A 5,557-nucleotide genomic window follows, 5' to 3' on the forward strand; every position below is an offset into this window, starting at 1 on the left:
CGCCTCCTCTCAGCAGCCCCGGCGCGGAGGCGGAGCCTGAGCAGCTGGAGGGTGGGGTGGGGTGAGGGGACTGGGAGCTCAGTGGGTGCCGGGAAGGCGGCCCGCCCCACGTGCGCGTGCGCGCTCACTCGCGAGGAGGCGCGCGAGAGGTGTGCGTGCGGGGCCGCGTGCTCCCTGGAGGAGGCGTGTCCTTTCGCCGCCTGCTCTGTCCTGGAGGGTCCGCATCTACACGCGTCTAGGGTCGAGCAGCTGTGAGGAGGGGAGGTGCGCGCCGCGTGGGTGGGGCGAGCTCCACCTGCCTGCGGACAGATGGAGGGTCACTTTGTTCGGAGGAAACCCGAGGGAGGATGTGAAACAGAACAACCCGTTTTTGTGCGGTTGGCTTTGTTTATTTGCCTCCTCACCAGAGGCCTCCTGCCGCTGAAGCCGCCGACCCCGAGAGGAGGTGATCGGCTGCTATGGCTGCTGCGGCCAGACGGGGTCGCCCGCCCCGTTCCGGACGGGCGGGCCCGCACCGCACCGGGGCCAGCGCTTGCCCTACCTGGTTGCAGGCATTCCTGTTTCACGGGAAACATTCGCAGCATTGCAGAAGGGAAACTTACTTTTGGGGTGTTGAGGTGTGTGTTTTAAAGGATACAAACACCATGATGACTTGTCTTTTCATTCAACAAATATTTTTTCGAGTGCGGATTGCATGCTGAGGGCGAAGTGGAGGTTTAGACTACTGTCCTGATCAGCCCAGACACCTTCTCTGTCCTCATGGAGCTTTCGTAGTACCATGTGCTCGCCTCTCAAATATTTGCCATATATCCCGAATTTGCCATATTTTCTGGATTGTAAAACATCCTGGGTGGTGAATCAACCTATTGAATATTTCTTTAGCGGTGGAGGAAGAAGCACTATTTATATAATCACTATATATGGAAAAAGTTGGGCTTCCCTTGTGGCTCAGCTGGTAAAGAATCCGCCTACAATGCGGGAGACCTGGGTTCGATCCCTGGGTTGGGAAGATCCCCTGGAGAAGGGAAAGGCTACCCACTCCAGTATTCTGGCCTGGAGAATTCCATGGACTATATAGTCCATGGGGTCGCAAAGAGTTGGACACGACTGAGCGACTTTTCACTTCACTATGGAGAAAGTAGGCCCTGGTCAAAATCAAGGGAAATTAATCATGACTGTATCCCCATCAGGTGGTAGAAAAAGAACACAGTTCCCAAAGAGTTGCTCTCCTGTGACCTGAAATCTAAAGTGACTTAATTCCATAGCTTGGAGCCATTATGGGCTGAAAAAGTCAGTATTAATATAACCTTATCAAGTTTGTTAAAAAATAAGAAGGGATAATAATAAATACTACAATTCCAAGCCTTACTTAAATTGTTATAAACCAAACTGAGTGACACACCAGCAAAGAAGAGATTAAGGGTAGTATCTCCCCTAGCACCCTGGGTTTACTAGGTGGCTCAGTGGCAAAGAATCTGCCTGCCAATATAGGAGACACGAGTTCAATCCCTGGGTAAGGAAGATCTCCTGGAGAAGGCAATGGCAACCCACTCCAGTATTCTTGCCTGGGAAGTCCCATGGACAGAGGAGCCTGGCAGGCTATAGTCCATGGGGTCATAAAGAGTCAGACACGACACAGTGACAACAATATGCTCCCCCAGGGTCTTTAAGGTGAGAATGTTATGGACAGAATTCAGAAACTGCTAAGTAAAAGACAAGAATTTCCAAGCTTTAAAGATTGTACTGAAGGACTTCCCAGTTAGTCCAGGGGTTTAAAATCTGCCTGCCAATGCAGGGGACAGAGAAGGAAATGGCAACCCATTCCAGTATTCTTGCCTGGAGAATCCCAGGGACAGAGGAGCCTGGTGGACTGCCATCTATGGGGTCGCACAGAGTTGGGCACGACTGAAGCGACTTAGCAGCAGCAGCGATACAGGGGACATAGATTAGATCCCTGGTGTGGAAAGATCCCACATGCAAGGGGGCAACTAAGCCTGTGTGCCACATCTACTGAACCTGGGCTCTCGAGCCCCTGAGCTGCAACTAGGAGACTGCAAGCCACAGATACTGAAGCCTGAACAGCTAGAGCTCCTGTGCTCCACAAGAAATGTCACCGCAGTGAGAAGCCTGCACACCACAATGAAGAGTAGCCCCGTTTCATTGCAACTCAACAAAGCCTGTGTGCAGCAACAAAGATTCAGTGCAGCCAAAAATGAATAAAACTTTTTTAATTGTATTGAGACAAATCTTGATCTGTGCCTACTCATATGTGGAGTTTCCTAGAATCAAGTATCTGAGTTTAAATCTGCCAGTTTACTGTTTGCTTTCTGTTTGTCTCATCTGTTCTGTGTTTTTTCCTTTCATGCCTTTTAAAGTATTTTAAATTCTATTCTCTCTCAACAATTAGGTTACTTGTTATACATACTTTATTCTTTTAGTAGTGTTTCAGTTATTTATTGCTGTGAACAAATGACCCCAAAACTTATGACTTAAAACAACAACTCTTATTTACTTATGATTCTGGAGTCTCTGGCTAAAGAATTCATTCAGGGCATAGTGCAGATGGCTCATCTCTGCTCCGCCATATCTGGAGTCTCAGTTAGGGTGGCTCAGATGGCTGGGGCCTGGTTCAGGGAGGGTCATGTGTATGTTCTGGCTCTTGGCTGACTTCCCTGTTTTTTTTCCTACAAGAATTCTTCATGTGACTAACTTGGGCTTCCCCACAACATGGAAACTTCTCGGGTTTCCAAGAGGGAACATTTCAAGGGGACAAGTCTCAATGCACAAGCCTTTGGTTGAATCATGCTTAGTAATGTACTATCAGCCAAAGCAAATCACACAGCCAAGCTCAGAGTCTACATGGGAGGGGACAGCTGGAGGCTGGGAATATTGGGAGATACTTAGAATAAAAGCTACGTCACTTCAGTCGTGTCCAACTCTGTGTGACCCCATAGACGGCAGCCCACCAGGCTCCCCCACCCCTGGGATTCTCCAGGCAAGAACACTGGAGTGGGTTGCCATTTCCTTCTCCAATGCATGAAAGTGAAGAGTGAAAGGGAAGTCGCTCAGTCGTGTCCGACTCTTTTCGACCCCATGGACTGCAGCCCACCAGGCTCCTCCATCCAAGGGACTTTCCAGGCAAGAGTACTGGAGTGGGGTGCCATCGCCTTCTCCGTAGAATAAAAGCAGATCACCTTAATCCAATCAAGGATTAATAATCAAAAGTTATTCCCAGGGTGTAGCCCTTTGGAATTCCAGCTTGTTTTTTACCCACCACTCCCCACTTACTCCCCTTGAGGCAACAGAGAACTCTAACTAGTTCTCACCCTCTCCACTACTGTTTTCAGTGTCAGTTGGCTCAAAGGGAAAAATTGCACCAAAATCTGGACTCACCACTCTTGGATCTAGGCTTCTTGTACTGCTAAAATTTTACTGCTCCGAAAATGTATCTCCTCCACAATGTCTGCCTCAGATGTGATCCCTGGAATATAATGCAGTAATAAGATCTTCCTGAAGAACAGAACCAGGAGCTGACAGATTAACTAACTGGCATGGATTCTTTGCTCTAGCCAGCAGGATTTGAGATGCTCTATGGGCGACTTCCCTTTCATTTTTCACTTTCCTGCATTGGAGAAGGAAATGGCAACCCACTCCAGTGTTCTTGCCTGGAGAATCCCAGGGACGGTGGAGCCTGGTGGGCTGCCGTCTATGGGGTCGCACAGAGTCGGACACGACTGAAGCGACTTAGCAGCAGCAGCAGCAGCATGGACCAGTGACCGCTGTGTTTCTGTCTTCCCTTTTCTGAATAGGCGTTTTAACAACAACATGTTCCTTATCAGTTCAGTTCAGTCGCTCAGTTGTGTCCGACTCTTTGTGACCCCATGAACTGCAGCACACCAGGCCTCTCTGTCCATCACCAACTCCTGGGGTTTACCCAAACTCACGTCCATTGAGTCGGTGATGCCATCTAACCATCTCATCCTCTGTCATCCCCTTTTCTTCCTGCCTTCAATCTTTCCCAGCATCAGGGTCTTTTCAAATGAGTCAGCTCTTTGTAACAGGTGGCCAAACTACTGGAGTTTCAGCTTCAACATCAGTCCTTTCAATGAACACCCAGGACTGATTTCCTTTAGGATGGACTGGTTGGATCTCCTTGCAATCCAAGGGACTCTCAAGAGTCTTCTCTAACACCACAGTTCAAAAGCATCAATTCTTCGGTGCTCAGCTTTCTTTATAGTCCAACTCTCACATCCATACATGACCACTGGAAAAACCACAGCCTTGACTAGACAGACCTTTGTTGACAAAGTAATGTCTCTGCTTTTTAATATGCTGTCTAGGTTGGTCATAACTTTGCTTCCAAGCAGTAAGCGTCTTTTAATTTCATGGCTGCAGTCACCATCTGCAGTGATTTTGGAGCCCCCAAAATAAAGTAAGCCACTGTTTTCACTGTTTCCCCATCTATTTGCCATAAAGTGATGGGACCAGATGCCATGATCTTAGTTTTCTGAATGTTGAGCTTTAAGCAAATTTTTCCACTCTCACCATTACTTAATTACTTTATCATTACATTGCAGATAACTTTTTAAAAAAACTGATGCTGGTACGTGAAGATACACATTGCTACTGCAGAGTATCCCACATCGTTGGGATTTCTGAATCTTGGACTCTAAGCTCATTGCAGAAACCTTGGGATTTCTTTTTTCTCTTAGGGAGGGGTTGAGTATTCCTTATATGAGAAGAAAGGAATGACATTGCTTGTTACCCCTTTTTTAATAGAAAGATTCTGATACTTTTTTTTTTAGAAGGGCTAGCAATATGCCTAGCCTCAAAATGCATTTCCCTACATCCTGTACACGTGTAGGTGGCCATGAGATATGGTTCTAGACGTAGAGTGATGATTTCTAAAAGAAAGATTTTTTTTTTCCTAAATAAAGATACCCCAATTCTTTACTTCCTTTTTTTTTCTTCCTGATAGAATACTAACATGAAGATAGAACTGGAACCTCATGACAAAAATGAAGGCAAACATGATGTGGAAAATAAGAAGATGGTATCTACAAGCTAAGGACCCTGGAGCAGAATTATATGAGGAGCTGGGTCATTCATGGCCTCTTAAAGCTGCTACAGTAGTCCTAGAATGGCTACCACTGGACTCATTGTTATATCTGAAAAATAAACCCCCAATTTGGCTAAACTGTTTTCTGTTACATGTAGCTAAACATATTCTTGGCTAAAGCAGAAACTGCCACAAGTTATCTTCTAACTAAGTCTTCCTGCTTGCAGGCTCTACCAATTAGACAGCAGCATGACCTAGAATGTCAGAAACATAAGAACTGTCACAAAGCAATATTTCTACTCCTATAGCATTTCCTGCCAATTCCAGATATGCCAAATTATACACATGTTATATAGTACATATATTATATAACATTTTATGATACATGTTTATTAAAGAAAAAGATAGAAAGCAGAGAGGAGACATAAGACTACCCATAGGTGAAACTTCCCAAGTCCCATTTTAACACTTTGCTATAGCTGTTGTTGTTTGGTCATT

This window comes from Bos mutus, chromosome 1, assembly GCF_027580195.1.
Source record: "Bos mutus isolate GX-2022 chromosome 1, NWIPB_WYAK_1.1, whole genome shotgun sequence".
In the NCBI taxonomy this organism is placed as follows: domain Eukaryota; kingdom Metazoa; phylum Chordata; class Mammalia; order Artiodactyla; family Bovidae; genus Bos; species Bos mutus.